Source organism: Bactrocera tryoni, chromosome 5 (assembly GCF_016617805.1).
Source record: "Bactrocera tryoni isolate S06 chromosome 5, CSIRO_BtryS06_freeze2, whole genome shotgun sequence".
NCBI lineage: Eukaryota > Metazoa > Arthropoda > Insecta > Diptera > Tephritidae > Bactrocera > Bactrocera tryoni.
The window spans coordinates 42,798,582-42,820,048 of record NC_052503.1 but is presented as its reverse complement, the minus strand read 5'-3'; the positions used below and the strand labels follow the sequence as shown (position 1 = coordinate 42,820,048).

The following is a 21,467-nucleotide window of genomic DNA, read 5'->3' as shown; positions in this document are numbered from 1 at the left end:
AAATTATCTACGACTTCAAATTTATGACTGTCAACAGTGACGTGAGAGCCAAGTCGCAAGTGCGACGACTGCTTGTTTGATAACAGGAGATATTTCGTCTTGCCCTCGTTCACTGCCAGACCCATTTGCTTTGCTTCCTTGTCCATTCTGGAGAAAGCAGAACTAACGGCGCGGGTGTTGAGGCCGATGATATCAATATCTTATAAAAGATTGTACCTGCTCGATTAAACTCTGCAGCTCGAACTATTTTCTCCAGCAGAAGATTGAAGAAATCGCACGATAGGGGGTCGCCTTGTCTGAAACCTCATTTGGTATTGAACGGCTCGGAGAGGTCTTTCCCGATCCTGACGGAATTTTTAATGTTACTCAACGTTAGTTTACACAGCCGTATTGGTTTTGCGGGGATACCAAATTCAGACATCGCGGCATAATGGCAGCTCCTTTTCGTGCTGTCGAAAGCAGTTTTGAAATCGACGCAGAGTTGGTGTGTGTCAATTCTCCTTTCAAGAGTCTTTTCCAAGATTTGGCGCATGGTGAATATCTGTCGATTGTTGATTTGCCAGGTCTAAAGCCATACTGTTAAAGTCCAGTCAGTTTGTTGACGGTGGGCTTTAATCTTTCACCAACGGTAGTTGGCGCAGATTGTGGATTGGGCAGAGCAGAGATATTTTAGAGTCTAATTAAATTTATTTTCTCAAGAGATTTTATAGAAAAGAGATATTTCGAATCAAATTGATCTCTGCAAGAAACTCTAATAAAATTAACTTATTCTCGACTAATTTGAAATTAACTCTCCAAAAGGAGATCGCACTTGGACTACTAAGAAAAATTCTTTGTGAAGCCAGAAAACTCTTGTATTTGAATCACAAGTATCGGCAAAGGTTCTTTAATTCATCAAACCTGCCCAGGCGTTTCATTTATATTCCCGGTTGTTCACCTACATAGATGGCGGAGGGTGTCAAATTCAAGGTATTCTGATATTATTTCGAGACAATTTAAAACTGAACCATTGGGATTACGAGGTAAAAGGGAGTTAAATTTGAAATTGGAAAATTCAATTGCAAAGGACTGAGCGCTATTTCGATATATATTTCCCCGAAAGATTTCGTGAGGATAATAATGGCTTATTAAAAACTGTTAAATTCTATAAATAAAGTCATTACCGACTGTGGTAACTAAGAATTGTCTTTAATTGGTCGTGTCATAAAATAACCAGTTACTAATTAGAACACGTCACTAATTTACATTGAATACTATTACTTAAAATATTAATGGTACCCTAGATCCGCACGCACATCATACTTCTTGCATACGCAATTATCTACAACTGTGCTTTAGATAAAATTGCGAGTTTTATTATTAAATTTGACGTTTTATCGACTTGATATTGTGTTGAAAACATATGTACATATACATATGTATGTATATTTCTTCGCATCCTACTAAGCCAATTGATTACCATTTTGGATTTTAACGAAAAAATCCCTCTATTCATCTAAAGTTTTTTAAGGAATTCTTATGAAAATTCCAAACATTTTAATCACACCTTATTTTGTTTTCCAAAAATATCGTCGAAAATTACTCCAGAGCTTTCATTTACTACTCTCATTTAAGATTATCTTAACTTATCTCAAACATGGAATAAACTTCATTAGATTTTAGAGTTCCATAGAAAAGCAGTATTATTATCAATTGATAGAGGATGAAGCCTCTTTTCTAATTGTTCTGCATTAATAGTTAACGGCGGAGACCGTCCTTGTATTATTCGATTCAAACATTTGTTTCAAAGATATATTGGATTTAAAATTTTAGCTTGTATGATATGACCGATGTCACGTCTCTCTCTTATTTCATTTTTCAAATATATGTATATTATTTGAAATCGGTCGAACGATTCATTCAAAACGGTTTAAAACCTTTCAGTGGAAAATCAATCTATGTACATATATTTTTCTACTTACCGATTTCAATTTTTCCTTTTGTTAAAAAGTATTCAGAATAGTATTTAGACGGGTGAGAATTTACTAAAAACGACTATACTTATATGAACCCTTTATCTGCCATATACCATACCATACAGAGGTGTACTTCATCAACTCTTTTTTAACGATTACCCAAAAAAGAAATGAAAGGAAGGAAATTTATTTATCGCAAATATGGGGTTCTCCATCAGGAAACACAAAATTCACGTTTTATACCCTGAACAGGGTATATTAAGTTTTCCACGAAGTTTGTAACACCCAGAAGAAAAACGTCGGTGATAAAATATATAAATAATTGATCAGGTTTATAAACTGAGTTGATTTAGCCATTTCCGTCTCTCTGACCGTCTCTATATACGAAAACTAAACCGTCTGATTTTACGATATCGATCTAATACTTGATTCAAGTCCTTTTCTGCTCAACAAACTACATATTTGTTGTACAAACTAATCGAGCAAAATCAAATCCATGTATGGAAAACCTTTTAATTTGAAAATATATCTTTATAAAATTTGGCGTACTATATATGATTTTCTTAGGCCTACCTGAAGCAATTTTTCAGAACAGACTACTACAGCATATAGCTGCCATACAAACTGACCAATCAAAATCAATATGGAAACTTCTTTGTATGTGAAAGGCATTATAGCTTCGTTGAAGCCGAAGTTAACGCATTTTTTGTTGATATAAACAACCATTACATTAAGCTGCATTTATTTTGTAAAGTCAGTGCTTTATTTTGCACTAGAAGGCTAATTGCTTGTTGGGAGAACAAGTATGAGTATATGCATGCAATACAGGTATCTTCAAATGGCTAACTGAATACTTCTTACGCATACTTTGTCAAAGTGATAAATTTAATCTATTGATTACCGACATTTACATACGTCTGTGCGTATTTGGAAAGAAGCTAACACTAATTTTAACCCGCAATGTTGTCCGCCAAAATTGGAAAACGTTAAGTATCCGCTCAATTATGTAGTCAAAGACACATAAACAAATTAACATAGTGGTCTTATAAATGTCTGTCGAACTGTGTTAAAATTTTGATGCTTGCTTACAACATTAGCAGTTAAATTAACCAACAACAACAAATCTAAGCGAGGCAATACAAACGCTTGGTCGATTGTGCGGCAATCTTGTCAAAGGAATTGAGTATAAACATTGCTATCGGATTGTGAAATCGGTGGCAAATAAGTAAACATGCAGATGAAACATACATATTTACCATATACATACACACGCACACACATCAATACGTGCATGATACTATCTATATGAAAATATACAGACATATGTACATATAAGTGTATGAGTGCATCTGCATGTACTGTGTGAAGATTGTAATCACGCGACCTGTAAACCTGATTTTCGTTTCATTCAAATGTAGTTATGTAGAGAATGTGCAAACTGCGGCACATACATTAACCAGCTCATCAAATAGTCGCTGTGCACATATTTTACACATGTATGTATGTTCACACGCCTGTCTGTTATGTGTACGAAAATGTGCCGAAGCCGGAGTGAAGGTGGCAATAAACAAGTTGCACTTCCACTACTAACTCACTGCTTTTCTTGCCAGCCGGTGTTCGTTTACGCGAATGTTGCAAGTGCCTACAGTGGCTGTTGATGGCGCTGCTCTATATGATACTCGTGGTATTACAGCAACAACTTCTCAGCTATTGCCCAGCGATCGTATTGAGCCATTGTCTGTGCAGCAAGTGATTTCCATCAACGCCGCATGTGGGCGTCTAATGTTGCAACGGTGATGCTTGTTTTTGTGAATACTGTAGCAATAAAACAACAAAGCGATAGCGTGAATTAACTTGGCGGCATAACAAAAACCAAAACTTAGGAAATTTCTTAACAAGTATTTTCAGTTGAAGATACGTACGTAAGTACTTGTATTTGTTGATTGTAGTATAGCACTGCTATACTGCGTCCTGCTGTATGGTGCAGAGGCTTGGACGATGACAACAACTGATGAATTGACGTTGCGAGTTTTCGAGAGAAAAGTTCTGCGAAACATTTACGGTCCTTTGCGCGTTGGCCACGGCGAATATCGCATTCGATGGAACGTATGAGATATATGACGACATTGACATCGTTCATCGAGACGACGTCAACGCCGGCTAGGTCATGTTGTCCGAATGGACGAAAACACTACAGCTCTAAAGTATTTGACGCCGTACCCGCCGGGGGAAGCAGAGGAAGAAGAAGACCTCCACTCCGTTGGAAGGACCAGGTGGAGAAGGACCTGGCTACGCTTGGAATATCCAACTGGCGCGCTGTCGTTAACTCGGCTATAATCACGTAAGCGGTGTCTACGCCAATTAAGAAGAAGAGTATAGCACTGCCAAAATGTAGCGCATCCATCTAATCGGAGGACGAAACAGTCCTATATTCAATAAAACTATATATAGGATAGCAAGGTTCTTTTGATTACACCCTATACTTACTAGTTTTTCCTATCTAATTGTCTGTGCCAGTGTTATGTTAATAGAAACGAGGATTTCTATGAGAATAGTATTATAAAATCATTCTCCAAATGGCAACATATTATCGAATAAAATGTTGCATATTGAACCGAAATCGGATCATTACTTTACGATATTTTAGGTAAAAGGTCAGTCAAGGGCTCTGGGATTCATTTTTCCGATACCTGAGGCTTAAATAGTAATGATTCGATTTTGACAATTTTTAGACCTGTCAAAGGAGTACTACGCGAAAGTATGTACTTCGGTCACCCCGGGTATTCGCTCGACCAGGGTTATTTTTTTATATTTAAAATGCACTATTCTCACAAAGTATCGGGATATTCATTGGTGCTTGATTTGCTTACTGGAAAATGAATGAAGCAAATGAAATTTAAAATTGTGATATTTGGGAAGTAGATATGGTTGTTGTCCAATTTCGCCCGTTTTTGCACTAGAACATAGGAATGTCAAGATAATATCACACTTAAATGTGGGCGGTCTTATTTTGACAACGACTCCTATAACGCATTCACATACCATACCATCTTAAATACCAATTTAGAAAAGGAAAATATTTTTTTTTTATTAATTAATAAAATTATTGACCAAAACGGAATTTAATAAATACTTGCTCAGAAACGTAAAGAAATCTGCTTTTCTTTTGTGTAGTTCGGTTCGATTCATAAAAAAAAAATTTTGCGTGAATTTCTTCTTTTTTACTTTAATATGAAGAAAACCTCAGCAGAAAGTCATCTTATTTTGGTGGTAGTTTATAGCTAACATGCTAAGCGAATATACCAAAAGTGGTTATTTTAGCTTGGAGGCCAAAGAAAGTCCTGGTAACCAAACAAGTTTGAAGATAAAGAACTGGAGGCATTATCCGATGAAGATTGTTGCCAAGTTTAAGAAGAGCTCACAGAATCACTTAAAAACAAGGAAATAAAAGTTAAACCAAAAAGATGTTGAAAGACTGTCTGAACGCTACAAAAAGAAGTCGTTTTGGCATCGAATTGTGACTGATAATGAAAAATGGTTCCATAACGATAATCTCAAGCGCAAAAAATCAATGCGATACCTGGCCAACCAGCCAAATCAACGGCAAATCTTAATATAAAGCAAAAAGAAGTGCGGTTTTAAGAGCTTCTAAAATCGGCTGAAACCATTAATGAGGAACGATACTGATAACAACTTTTCAAATTTATGCAAGCGATTGACAAAAAAACGACTGAAAATAAAAACTATAATATATGAAAACAAGCGGCTGGGAGTCTTGTCTCACTTGCCTTGTAGCCCAAATATTATTCCTTCTGACTACCATTTGCTCCGGTCGATGCAGAATGCCCTTACTGGAACACGCCGCACATCGAATAACATAACGAAAATTGGCTTGATGTAATCTTGGCAGCAATTCTTTTGCAATGAAATCCACAAATTTCCAGAAAGATGTGAAAATGTTATAGCTTTAGATGATACTTTAATAATACTGTTGTTTTAAAAAATTGTTGTTGGATTACATACAGAAATGAGTTTATGATATGATAATAGATATTTTTTTCGGAGACAGTATCCCTCATTGCTTAAACAATCCAAATCCAACTTTTTTAAAGGGTCACATCTTCGATATAAGAAATATTTTCATATTCACATAACTAGAATTTCCAAGAGATTTTTAAGCGCTTCACTAATTGTGAATTAGCTAACTCTGAAATTGATTTGTACCACAGTATATAAATATATGATATCTATACAAACACACTATCAGATGCATTGCTCAAAAACTGAAACTGGAACTATGTATGTCAATACAATAACAAATGTACTTGAAATTTTCAAAGTCACAAAACTTGAAATGTGAATAAACTTCAAAAATTGGAACGGCAATAACATGACTAGTTTTCAGAGAATTAATTGGCGTAATGACAAATAAGCACAAAAATTGCAACAAGGTGACAACAACAAACGAATCAAAGCAACATCGCAAGCCAAAAAGGGGTAAAGTAAAACAAATTGCAAAAAATCAGCAAATTTTAAAGATATTTGCGATAATTTTTATTAGATAATAATTGTTTGCCTCTATTTAATACATTTTTAGAAAATTGCAATTTATTTATGCATAGAAAATACTGACAAGATGTGAAGCTTGTTACTCAGCGCAAAGTGACGCATGCGCTTTAAGTCATACAGCACGGTATGTATGTTTGTATGTGAGTACCTCTGCGCCTTGGAAGATCAAATAACTGTGCACAGCGTTTGCGTCACGTTTCTTTGCTTGTTGTTATGTTTTTTATTACAATTGTATCTGCGTCTTGTCGCCACCACACATATTTTTTATTACATTGTTACAGATATTCTTACACTCAGTTGGTTTTCTTTTTACGGAAATAATGCGGAGGGACTTGCTGGGCGTCTGAACCAGTTTGGCTAAAGTTCAATTCACTCTTGGACAGCACATGCTCACCTGCGCTCAAGCTGGAAAATTGGTTAATCAGACAATGTGTGGTCAAAACATGCAGCCGAATGAGCATGTGCATATGTATTGACATACATAAATGTGTAGATATATATTCAAAACTTTGGTACAGCAGTGACTCATGTTTGAGAAATTCATTGCACTTAAAAGTATTAACCTAATGACTGTGGGGTACATACAAGGTGTGTCCTAAAAATAACCGAACTTTTTTCATATTCAATAAAATGCAGATTGTTTTTTCTTTGAAAGCGATTATTTATTCAAAATAAATAGGTCTCGGTAGTCTCAATACATTAGATCAGACGAATATGAAAGGTGATTGATGAGAGAAATGCTTTCTTCTTCAAACTTTAAACTTAATAACTTATTTGTTCTTTATTTAATTCATATTGGAATGAAAGGTGCAGACCTCTTCTTACCTAAATCTACAATCAAAATTTTTCAAAAAGTGTTTTTTCATATTTAATTCTTCAGCCAACATTCTCGTAGTAAAATTTGCATCGATAAAAAGTTCAAGGACTTTTTCAATCAATTCAGCACGATTGCTAGCTTCTAGACAACCTATGGACTTCATTTAAAATTTTTCCTAACATTTCGAGTTCGTATAAACCACCTATAAACTTGAGTAAGTCTCATACAATCATCATTATAAATTTTTCCATTAATTCGTGTGTCTCAGCGATTTAAGGGGGGAGCCTGCTTTAGAGGCGTCAAAAAATCGATTTTTTGAGGATTTGAAGGAAAGAAAGAGAGAAATTGATTAAAGCGAAATTTCTTGGGTTTGTAGTTATATATTTAAACATCTTTCACAAATTTTTTGGATACGAAATCTTTGATATTCTGCCTTTGGGAAGCAATTGAACGATGTATCTCGCATGTGCGCTTGTCGGACGGCGGGCAGGATGCAGGTCGCAATTTCTATCGTAAACAAAAAATTCAAAGTGATTCATATTTTATAATAATTTAACTTCTGGTTGAACTAAAAAAATTCGAAAAAATTTAAAATTTTACAAATTTTTAAAAAATTGGAAAAAAGTTGTTTTGACCAAATAAAATTTACTTTATGTTGTTAAAAATCTGTTCAAACTTTACTTTTCTTATTTTTTTTAGTTTAAATAGAAGATAATTTGATGCCAAAGATAATAAATTTTGCCCCAATTCCACACGACGTTATTTTTTTTCTAACCTGCCCGCCAATTAAGAAAAATCGTATAAATGAAACACTGAGAAATCGGGCGTCAATCGTTTTCTGCCCAAGCGCTAATATTATATATGTATGTACATATCTGCTAGACGCTCGATCACTATTTTTCTTTTAGCTTCGAAAATATTTTGAATTTCCATCTATAACTTTGGGGACATATTCTTAAATTATTTTTAAAGAGATTTAAGCAAAAAAAAATCGATTTTTTGAAGCTTCTAAAGCGGGCACCCCCTTTAAAGCACTAAATGTTGTAAGATTTTAATATAAAATTCTATGATTTTTTGGACACACCTTGTATGTGCATACTCCTATATACTTATCTCAAATGTTTTTATTTTATTATTGAAAGCTTTTCTTAGACACGCTAACACATGCTTGTAAGAGTCGTTTTAAATTTCCTTTTCTCGACGTACAAAGTGTGTCATTATATACATATGCATTTGTTTAATTTGTCAACTTTTTCTTTAAACAAATGATATAATAAATGTATATATTGTGACAAAAAAGAACCCGGAAAATGTAAAGTGTAATTACCAGCTGCTTAAGTCGATATACCTCAGTAGTGCGTTGCGATTTTTACAATGGATAACAATATCAAAGAAAGAATTTGTATCAAATTTTGTATTTCCAACCACGTTTTGTGTGCGGAATCATCTCGAATGTTGGAAAACGCTTCGGTAATTCAGTTTAATCAAAAACACAAGCTACGGGTGGTACAAAGTCTTCAGAGACGAACGAGAGAACGTTGAAGACATGCCTAGTTCTGGACGACCTCTTCAACTGATGAAAATAAAAAATGCAGAATATGACACTTGAAAATCCTCAGGTAAGTGTTGGAGAGAGCTCGACATCTCTCGTGAGTCAGTTCGAATGATTTTCGTTCTTGTTCGACTCGTTTCGATAAAGCTAAATTTTTTTCAAAAAGAGTACCGTAAACAAGTCTCTTTCGATATGCTTGATCGTGTGAATTTCGATCCCACATTCATGGAAACATTATAGCTGCCAATGAGACATTGGTTTATGAGTGTGACATGCAAACAAGTCAGCAATCTTCGGAATGGAGAGAAAACACAAACCGAAACCAAAAAACCACGCCAAAGCCGCCCAAAAATCAAGATGATGCTCATTGTTTTTTTCGATATTCATGGTTTGGGGTATCATCAATTTGTTGCGGAGAGACAAACAGTTAACAAGGAGTTCTATTTGGCCGTATTGAGGCGTTTGCGTGAGAACATCCGTCGAAAATGGCCGTAATTGTGGAAGAACAAATCATGGATTGTACACACACCATTGCATCGAGCCACAATTGTTACCGAATTTAAAGCCAAATAGGTTATGAATTGATTGGCTCCGTGTGTTGTTTTCCTTTTTTCCAAACTGAAATTACCGCTCAGTGGAATCCGTTTTCAGTCGATCGCAGAGATAAAACAAAATTCGTTGTAAGACCTGAAGGCCTTCCCAAAAATTGCTTATGAAAAGTTTTACGAGGACAAGGAAAACTAATATTGATGAATAATTAAATATTTCGCGTTTTATTTACTATTTCCGGGTACTTTTTTGTCAAAATGTTTTTATGTATTTATATACTTAATCTAAAAAATCTTGCTTACAGGTGTTGACACACGCAATATATGAATTTACGCAGACGTTTTCTTGAGAAACAGGTGATTCTTATTTGTCCGTTTCAATTAATAATTTGTTAGTGTAAAATCGTATATCTTCTTTAGGGCTGACGACATCACGCAAAATCCATAACTTGTATTACAGTTACGTGTTGCATCGAGTTGCACGATCCACAGTCATACCAACATTTCTAATAAGCAGCTTCTAAAAACACGCGATATACTATGAGTTTCCCGAGATTGGCGTGTTTTCACATTAATTATTTACTTTATTACATGATTTCCAGCTAAATGAAGTGACGAAGTTGCTGGGAAATTTGCATAACTTTTTAATTTCACTTTCAATTCATTCATAAGAAATAGTTTTTCCATCTCAGGTGGTAATTTTGACTTCCACCTAGTTTTACTTAGTTTTTTTCAATATGTTATTTCAGTTGATAGTTCAAATAATGCAGTCTGGGGCCCTACGCACTTAATAGCTCCGTTTATATTCGTATATGTATGTACATATGTTCCCGCTTTATATCGCAATTATCTTCTAACGAAAAACTAAACGCGCCCTGGCTTTCTTGCTCATTCAATCAGAACAATTCAATATACTATAACTACATATATTGAATAGAAGAAACATATTCAGCGACATATTATATTAAATAATTATATATTTTTAATCAAAAGAACGACTATTACTTTACTATATATAGTAAGTGTATGATATATAGTGCATAGAATTTTCTATTGGGTCAATACGGACCTTACCATAATTAAAATGAAAACTTGTATCAGTGAAGAGGCAGATGAGATCTTCATAGAGAAATTGTCATACGGGATTTGAGTTCGATACCTATATTTGCCACCAACCATCTTACCACAGCAAGTAAGCTCCAAGTTTGCAGACTTGTGGTCGAAATATTTGTCGTATAAGATTACAAAATAAGTAGAAAAAGAGAAAGCTTTATGCTGGGCCAAGCCTTGCGAAAATGTTGGCAACATTTATAGCGTATGTATGTTATACTCGTATATGTACTATATATGAAGATATTTGTCAAATTCTTCGCAATAATACACATTAGAGGGAATTCAGCCAGAGCGCAGGTTGATTGACAGTTTACTTGTATTTTCTGGTTAACCAACTTACTAACTCAATTATGATAGTTTTTTGTCATCAAAATAGCAAATAGTTTTCTTTTTAGATTCGAATTTATATAATTTTCATTGAATGAATATTTTTCAAGACAAGTTTTGATTTGATATCTATGCTGGGTATCTTGATACTTACTACCACCAGAAAACATTTTAGAAGATGATTTAAGAGCTTTAGAAAACAATTTCACATTTTTATAAATTATACATAAACTGATTCTGAGATTCTTAGTAAGATCAAAGCTGAATCATATGTGTTTCAACAACATTTAGTATTCCTACCATTAAGAAATTCTATATCAATCTGCAAATGGAAATTCGAAAATTAATTGAAATCAAGTTGCGACATTCTTGGTCAAAAAATAAAAAGGTTGTCCTTTTTTAACATTTAGGTATCGAAAAGTGACTAAATACCATTTGAATATGTAGCGATAATATGAGCTCTTGCTTATTAATATCAAACATTAAAGGATTATGTTTTTTGCTACATTAATATTGCGATAAATTGACGACAAAAACACTTCAATGATTGCGTATGTTCAGGGCTCACATTATTGGTGTGGAGAGTTTGGATCATCGCATAAGCAAGTCGGTACATTGTACAGACAAAATTATTTATCAACAGCAGTAAAAGTAAGTCCACAAAGTGATAATAATTATTTTACTTCCGTTAATTGTTGTTGTTTGCCAACAGATATGAAGTTCACAAAAATAGTCTCGCTTGCTGACTCGGTGTTTCTACTTAGTAAAGTAAACGGTTATCTGTAAATTTTTATTTTTATTTTATTAGCATATTAATGACTCATTAATTGCTGAATTAAACAGTGTAAGATAAATGTGCAGTTATATATTATTTAAAAAAGCTGAGACATATTTTTTTTTATAATATAATATATTTTATAAAGTCAATGAACATCAAAAGCGCTTACTGAAGTAATCGCATCTATACTTCCGCATGATGTGGCATAAGAGTATAAAGGTTTTGTTCACCTACAATTCGTTTGTGCAATACATAACTAACGGGTTATTCAAGCAGAGGTACTTTTTTCAATAGCCCTTTTTTGACAGATCACGCGTGAGTCGTGTCAAGCTGTCATGTTACATTTGTTCAGTAATGTTGGGTATTTCAACATTTACAAATCGTTCAACTTTATTACTAAAATTCAAGTTCTGTAAAGAATGTGTTTGGCGCGCTTCGTTAAACTTATGGTCAACATAATCGACCTATTGAGCGTACTATTCGCCACCCATCTTGAGACCCAGCTTTGGATAATTTTCGACCGAATAAACCACGTCCAAATCGCAGTATCACACCGTTAGACCTTTTCCAGTGAGGATATGTAAAGTAGCTAAAGTCTATGCGTACATTTCCGCTTCGATTCACGCCATGGAGCAAAACATCACCCGTGTCATTCGCCAGTCGAAATGCTCGAACGAGTCATCGAAAATTGGACTCAATGGGTGGACTATCTGAGTCATAGCCGCGGCCAACATGTGAAAAAGATAATCTTCAAAAAATAAATGCCAAAGAATGTTCTTTCGAATCTCGAAATGGATCACCCTATATATACCTGAAGAATGTTATAAAAAAACGTTGAGAAAGTATGCAAGTACGCTTAAGCCACACAATTTCGTACCGACGATAAATGCTTAGGTAAATAAAACTAAATAGTCATTTTGCTATTATCCAGCGAATCTTCATAAATATGAGTGAACAAATTTTGTAAAATGATTAAAACACAAGAACAAGCTAAAATACCCTTCACAAATAATAATATTTTCCTTGTTGAACTTGATTTTGATCATTCAGTTCGTATGCCAACTATATTTAGATGGTTAGGACAATTGAGCAGCTTCTTAGGAAAAAAGGAAAGAAAAAAAGTTCGCATATATGCAGACAACCCGTTAGACGTGGCTAAATCGATTCATATTGTCACACTGATCATTTATATATAATATATGTATATATTTTAGAGGGCCTCCGAGGTTTTCTTCTAAATATTACAAACTTCGTGGATAACATTGTTGCCAGGGTATAATGAATGCAAACCGGAAACACCGTCTGGTATCGGGCAAAGTAAAATGTGTTTTTATGTATATTTATGTTCATAATTTATAATTTCTGTGATAAGCTACTTTGGTGAAATAAATGATGAGGTCAGTGTTGAATACTTCTACTAATAAAACCCGTAAAATTCTTTTGTCTGAGGTTCGCTAAGGTAATATAGTCAAAAATATAATATTACGAATATAATTTAAACAAATATTGAGATCCATTCTAGGGCCCACATAGTGACCTAGTGCTGCTGGGAGCATATATGCATATCTATGTTATCTCCAAAAATCGGAGTCGAAATTTATGAGCCCCAAAGTTCACTTGATAACCTCATATTGATGACAGACGTGCTGATAGACTTGTATGTTAGTATTCGCTGTTCATTCAAAAAAAAATATTTATCTCCCTTTGAAACTCTTTACAAACCGATATAAAGGTTAGGTACTTCCTGCTATCATCAGTTTGACCATGTTCGAACATTTTTCGCTATCTTAAAAAGTTGGTTAGCTTAAAAAAATATATGCCGCCTAGTAGTAGTAAGAATTCTTCAAAACACGATGAGATCGGAACTAAAAAAAATTCCTGCAGGGTACATCATCGCATGTGTATGTATACACATACATATATATGTATAACTGTACCCACAAATTGATAGTGCTTCTGAGAATTGAAGTTAAATTAATTTGATAACTTCTTATCAACATTTGCGAGAATGTAAATTCCATAAGTATGAACGAGTAAATCACTTCACAATAATACAGGCCACGTTGAACCCTTCTCTCTACTGTATTTATTCCTCTGATCATCATGCCGCGACAATAACAAAGAGTATTTGAGATAATATTTATTACCCAACTTTTGCTTTGGACATTTTTCCGACGGCATTAGTTCATCCTTGTTTCACTTTAGAGTGGCAAGAAATAATTATTTTACATATGGCTCAAGCAGCTCACGACTTTCGGTCTTAGACAAAGTATCCTCTGGGTAGCCAAAACCATGCGTTAGAAGGCGAGCTAAAGTGAGAAGGCGAGCTAAAGTGAGAAGGCGAAACAGCCCTCCGCAGCATTGTGCATTGGGTTTTGGGATTCGCCACGTAAAAAAACACTCTGAAAGAAAAGAACAAAACAGCCTCGGATGAGAGACACCCGTTTGACCTTGTGTGAAAGTTTAAAGCCCACCGTCAACAAACTGATTGGACCAAATCTTCGTCGATCTCAAAGCTGTTTTTGACTGTATGTAAATTATCTGTCTTTAAGTCGCTTTGACTGACTCTGATGAGTCGACGTTACGAGTTTTCGAGAGAAAGGTTCTACAGAAGATTTATGGTCCTTTACGTATTGACAACGGCGAATACCGCAGTCGATGGTACAATGAGCTATACGAGATGAAAACATTCCAACTCTTAGAGTACTCGACGCAGTAGATGCTTGAGAAGCAGAGGAAGCGAAAGACCTCCACACCATTGGAAAGACCGGATGGAGAAAGACATGGCTACACTTGAAATCTTTTTCTCACCAAGAAGCTGTTCATTTGTTGGAACCACTATGACATATGTATAGCTGTCATACATTGTATAAATAATTTTTTTTATTTGAGGAGATATTTTAACGAAATTTTCATGAATTTATATTGTTTAAGGCAATGGAGCAATCACCGAAGAAATTGACCGATCAGAGTTCTTGTTAGGGATGTTAAGTAATTGGGAAGGGTATTACAGCTTCGGTGCAACCGAAGTTAACGTTTTTTTCACAATTATTACTACGAATTAAAATTATTACTGCGTTTCAGAAGAAATAAAGATTTTAAAGCACGTTTCACCCACACCTTCTCAGAATTAAAATCATTGAACATACAAGGTATGTCGCAAAAGAAACAGGACTGTTAAAAAAACAACAAAAAATTAATATTTTTCAAAAGTTATATTTTTTTATTCAAAGTAGTTTCCTTGTGCTTCGATACAGCATTTAGGCCGGTCAATTAGCATTTCAAATGAGTGTTTAAGGTCATTTTTCGGAATGCTCTTGAGAATACCTATCGTCGCCTTTTGGATAGCTGGAATATCCTGGAACCAGTGTTCTTTCATGGGCAAATGAAGTTTTCCAAATAGGTAAAAATCACAGGGTGCCAGATCAGGAGAGTAGGGTGAGTGATTAATGGTTAATATGGAGTTTTTTGTCAAAAAATCAGTGACAGGCGTCGACCGATGACACGGCGCATTATCGTGCAACAAGCGCCAGAACCCTGCCTCACGGTATTGTGGTCGAGCACGACAAAAGACGCTTCATAACACTAAGGTAAAACACAGCATTAATCGTTTGGCCAAGTGGGATGAACTCTCAGTGTACAATGCCCTCGGAATCGCACTTTTTCAATATTGTTTTGGGTAATCACTGATTTTGGCCGGCCCGACTTCTGATCGTCACAGAGGTCCTCACGACCTTCTTGGAATCACTTAAACCACTCATGCACATTACTACGGGATAGGCACTGATCACCATAAACTTTTTTCGTCATTTGAAATGTTTCAGTAATCGTTTTCCCAAGTTTAAAACAAAATTTAATATTTGCTCTTTGTTCAAAATGCATTTTACGACCGATGCCCAAAAGCTGCTGTCACTTTTTGATCGATAACATCGATTGTAGTTATCCAATTGTCTTAAAATTTTTACGAAATGTCAACAAGAGATGAAACTTTTTATTTCATATACCCACCAATAGGTGGCGCCACCAGAAACAGTTATATTTAAAAAGTTCTGTTTCTTTTGCGACAGACCTTGTATGTGGACTATTTACACCCACTGAGGGTATAGGAAATTTGAAAAATTGGAAACTTTTACTATAGACGATAAGTGCAAATATCTACATATATAGTATATAAATTATGTATGTATTTCTTTGTGTACTTACATTGTGAATAATTGATTTCCTATTACAGGCAACAGCAAATAAATCACATCCAAATACAAAGAACTCAGCTGCTCACTCACTACGTCAATTGCGTCAATTCACTTACACAAGAACTCACTTTGAAAACTATACACTGACAAACACAATTATTAAGGCAAATTTCTGTGAAAAAAAACACAATTTAACATAGTGTGGTTTCCAGCACAATTATTACTTAAAACACCAGTAGCACTTGTTTCTAGTAGGAAAGTATAGGGAAATTTTATTGAACTTGCAGAAACGTATGCAAACACCACAGACTGAGTAAGAAGAAGTATAACACTTTTATGTGAAAGTATGTACAAATACCGCCCTCCGGTCCAGCAATTGCTGCGAGCTGCAATTTCGGCTGCTGCGAATTTTTTATGGTATAATTATGTGGACACTTTCGGTTCATGCAAATACGCAGAAAACTTTCCGAACAGGTATTTTTGCGTAATCAAAACGCTTTTGACTTTTCTATTGCAGACATACATACATATTTACATGTGTAAGTACATGATGAACTAAACGGTAGATTAATATTGCTGCAGACGCATTGAAAGTGACAGTTGCTGTCACCGGTTTTCAATTTATTGTTTGTTTGTTTTTTTTTTTTTGTTTGGTATGTCGTTATGCACAAATGTAGGTAAGTGGCGACATGGCAGGCGGGTCGTGATAGTAATCTCATCACAAACTTCACTCAGCACTTCAACTCCGCACAATGTTTTTTAAAATTATTTTTCACTTTTTTTTCAAAATTTTTCTTCATTCATTAAAGCACAGATGCACATATGTATGTATGCTTGTATATAGTACATTGTGCCAAATATCAAAGATGAAAGTAAAGATCGGCTAAGTAACGCGCGTTGGCAGCCACACTGATTTCGTTGCTTGATGCTGCTGCTGCTGGCACTTGACGGTTGACGATTAACAGTACCGCGCGCCTGCGCTTAGCCATTCCGGCATGGCGCACTATGGATCAACCAGTTTCGCGGTCGTCAATGCAACGCACTCGCGCGCGCAGTGACTTCTCGCACACACAAACACCAGCACTTTCACGTTCACTTTTCAATCAACGCTCATCAATAATGCAACACAATTAATTGCAACAATTGCAATGTTAATGCGTTCATTTATTTTTCAATTCGCAATTAAGACGCACCAATATTTTCATGAAAATACACAATTTTGCTTCCAAATCAGTATGAATCAGTAAGATAAACGCGCGGCTACTCGGTAAGCGCGCCGTTTCGTGCGCTGTTCGCCGTCCGTTGCAAGACTGAAGTGCGATCCGTAAGAAAACTGTAACTGAAAGTACACAACGGCGACGCAAACGCCGCGCCATTCACCGCTCACCGCCGTTTGTCCTATATGCCTTTTGCCTACGCTCAGCGCTGTTAAGGCAACCGACGTTCGTTCGCAATGTTAATGACGATTGCAAATACACAAACAAAAGAAACACTATCAACAACAACAATAGCAATGCTTGGAATACCAACAACCATGAGACGATGGAGACGACGGCGTTGCTTGAGAAGCTTTATTGTTTTCGCTTAGCGCTGGAAATGTTATTATATTTCACCTTATTGTTGTTGTTGTTGACTTGAGTCTGATCGCGCTTGCCATTGCGTTCGGTGAATAGACGAGGCAGCATTTGGCCGCTCGATAGCCACTCATTCTGATTGTGAGCGCTTGGTGTTGGTGATTAAGGCGGCGGCGCCGATGACGCTAACAATGCGTTCAACTTCATCGGCGCGCCGTTTTGAGTGATTGACGAGCGCGGCGTGCTGTTTGCTGCATCGTGAAAAAGTAATAATCAACAGAAATCGTTAACAAGTCGACATACATATGTACATACCCTACGAATTCATACGCTCACACGCATTTGTTGAGCACACATGCGCTCGCCATTAAAATCATATTAATCGCTTTGAGCAAAAGTTCCATAAGAATTGAAAAAATTAGGACTTAAAAAAATTAACAAAGGTAAAAAAGCTCTCATCCGTTGAACTGTATTCTAAAATGAGATTTTTTATCTCTTTCAAAGAAAGTATATAGTACTCGTATTTATACATAAAATATTTGGCGTCACGTATCAAAAAATTGTTCACAGTATCGGCGGTGCGGTAATTTTTTCTTCAAATATACATATATGCCTACAAAGAAAGTTTCGCACCTTTGAGCCTGGTCTTCAATTTCACTTAGTCGTGATTATAGTATTGGCTTAAATTAACGCTTCCGCACCTACTTGTAGGAGCAAGTACTATTTGGGTCTTCTAAGATTAAAAATCGAGTATAAATCAGGGTAATTGCCACAACTTTTTTCGATTGCTTCACTTTTGTGAAATTTCGTTTCAATAAACTAAGCTAAAATTTTAAATAAATAATTTAAATCTACTACTTTCCAAACCACCTCAAAAGAAAAATCGAAAGAGTACATTTTCGCTGAATTATAGAATGGCAGTGGTTAAGCATGCTAGGCTTTTAACTTTTTAATTTTTTCCACTTGTTTTCGAATGAATAAACACAGCTCTTGATAATAACAACTAAAGAATGGTCCATTTCTAGATTTCCTACTTTTTTAATGAAACAAATAAAGAAACTTCAAATTTAATGGGAAATATTTATTATCATTCGAAAGAACATTTTTTGGCATATACCTTTTGGAGATTATCTCTCTTAAATGTTGGTCGCGGCTACGTCTCAGATAGTCCATCCGTTGAGTCCAATTTTCGATAAGTCGCTAAAGCAATTCGACTGGTAACTGGCGATTGAGACGCGTGATGTTGTGCTCCAAGGCCTGAATCGGAGTGGGATTGCCCGCATAGACTTTAGATTTTAAATATCCACACCGGAAAAAGTCTAACCGTTTGATATCAATCGATTTTGGTGGTTAATTGACCCAACTTGTTGAAACAAAATGTCGTTGTTAAAACAAAATTTCGTTGTCACGAACTTCAATTTTAGACATCAAATAGCTGGTTATCATGGCACCACAACGGTCGCCGCTGTCGGCTATGTTCTTACCGACATAATTTTTAAGTAATATGAAACGATGACTCCACCTACCCACAAACTACACCAAACCGTTGTTTTTTTGGATGATATTGCAGCTTTTGAATCACTTCAGGTTGCTCTTCGTCCAAAATGTGGCAATTTTTACCAGTAAAAGGCTTCATCGCTGAACAAAATTTGTTTCGAAACCGTCGGATCTTCTTGGAACTTTTCGAGAACCCATAGAGCGGAGCGATATCGCCTGGGAAGGTCGAGTGACTTCAATTTTTGCACAAACTGTGTTTTGTACGCTTTTAATTTAAGATCTCGTCATAAAGTGCGCTAAGTCTTGCCATTTGTCAGTCCGAGTTGCTACGAACGGCGCCAAATCGAATACTGTAGTTTGTGTACATCCTTAGCTATGACTGTACAGAGCTCTCTTTTTTAAATAAGAAGCACTTTATTTATAATTGATAATCTAAAAGTGGAGAGAAATCTGTAAATTCAGAGACAATCCTGGGCGGACACAAAAGTTTGAAGTTAAGGGAGTATTCTGGTCTAAGATTTTGAAAAAATCGATTTTTTTTTGCATATTTTGAAAGTTTAGACTTTCAAAAATATGACCTTGGAAGGATTTTTCAAAATTCAACTTATTTTCGGAGATACAGCTAAACTTTAAACGCGTTTTTCTCGAAACTACTTTTTTTGAGGTGGTTGACATGATATCTCAAGGTCTACTGAACCGATTCCTTTGAAATTTGGTATATATCTTCTTTATACAATGCTCTAACGTGTCTGCCTTGGAATTCCAAAAATTTTGATTTGAAATATTTTTAAAAAAATTCAAAAAGGTCGAAAAACTCGGGTAGAGAAATTTTTTTTCAAGTCGACGCCATTTTGTTATTTTTTTTTTTTTGTTTTCTTGCAAATGGTCAACTCGATAACGACATCCTTACTAATGAAGAATCTTCTTGTTTTTTGTGTTTTAGAGCTCTACAAGGGTTGAAATCACGTCAACCAGGACGCATCGTTTTTTTTAAAGCCCCCACTCCACCGGCCAGGATCTCGACGAATTTTGGTTTTTTTTCTTGCAATTTTTTTTATATTATTAAAACGTCAATAAAAAACATATAAAAAAAATGGATGGTAAAAATGTTTTATCTTAGTTTAAAAAATGCCAAAAATTCATGTGTCTAGACCAGATTTGGTGGGATCAGAAGCGCCCGCTGTATCAAAAGCTTCTAGAAGCGGATAAAATCCTTAATGAGTAACGCTGCCGACAACCGATTTTAATAATATTATATTACTGTACATGTTGTTCTTAATGTATAAAACTAAAATTTAAAAAATAAAAATGACATGCATAGTTTATAAAATTTTGGAACATTTTTTGAAGACATCTGACTATTTTGCTTAACATCTATCCTATAAGTTTAATATAATAATTCCTAACTAATGGTAAGTATACTATGTTAAATATCGGTCAATATGCGAAATATACAAGTTTGATTTGAAAGCAGAAGGAATAACAATCTTTTAGTTAACTATTTTAAATTTTACACACATTTATGTGGATCATCGAGCGTAACAAATAAAAGATTAAGCTATAGACTTTTGGCAATGTTTCGGGATTTTGTGTAATTATCTCAAGGTATATTCATCAAGATATATTTAGATTTACACAGGTGACTATTAAAACCTAAAACAAAAAATTAAATATACTTTCCATTCAACACAAGCATACTCTAACCTATTTTTAGTTTTAATGAGATGCAAGGTATTCACCCTCACACATTTTATGACAAATAAAAAAAAGTTGTTTTCTTTTAAAGAAAATACTATTTTAATCTCCACTAAGCTGCTTGCTAGCGCGTGGGAAACCTTAATTTATTGCAGCAATCATTAAGCTTTATTGTTGAATTGGGAAATGTATGTTGAGTAGATATCATGCTGCTAACGGTAATAATCCTTGCTTATAACGTTTTTAAGTGTGGTTCATGTTCAAAAAAATATGACTACATTTATGAAATACATCTTAAGGGTAACAGTTTTGGAGACATTAAAATTTAATAACTTTAAATCCAAAGCTTAATGACCTAGAGGGAAAACTGCAAGAAAGCTTTACAAACAAAAATTTCGAAAACAAGCAGAAATGTTAGTTCGATTGCACTGAAACTGTAATACCATACACAGCAGGTGTATATTTTTTATAGCATAAAAGGGTATAAAAGATATTTATCTTGATTTTGTTTCTTCAGTTTGGACTGCCTGTGATTAAATTGAATTTCATCTCCTTCATCTTCATCTACGATGTTCTGGTTGTCTATTTTCAGGAGCTTATGGGTAGCACAAAGAACCAAGAACTGTTCAAATGGCCTTCTCCGCCTGGTCTTGCCAACGGAGTAGAGGCCATTCCTCTTCCTCTGTTTCCTCCGGTGGTTGTTGCGTCTAATACTATCAGAGCTGGAGTGTTTTCATCCTTTCGGAAGACATGAATTAGCCAGTGTAGCTGCTGTCTCTAAATTCGCTGAAATACGTCAATGACGTCGACGAGGCGAACTCTGAAGGAGGGAGCCTGCTTTAGAGGCTT

The 21,467-nt window shown here is 35.2% G+C and overlaps 1 protein-coding gene across 1 annotated transcript in view; it reads right to left on the bottom strand.

The window, feature by feature from the left end:
• Positions 1–16,810, bottom strand: part of LOC120776551 — a 104,675-nt gene extending 87,865 nt beyond the window's left edge. Inside the window, exon 1 of the mRNA XM_040107300.1 lies at positions 15,863–16,810. The gene's annotated coding sequence lies outside the window, so the exon portion shown is untranslated. The remainder of the gene's footprint in view (positions 1–15,862) is intronic.
• Positions 16,811–21,467: the final 4,657 nt, after the last annotated feature.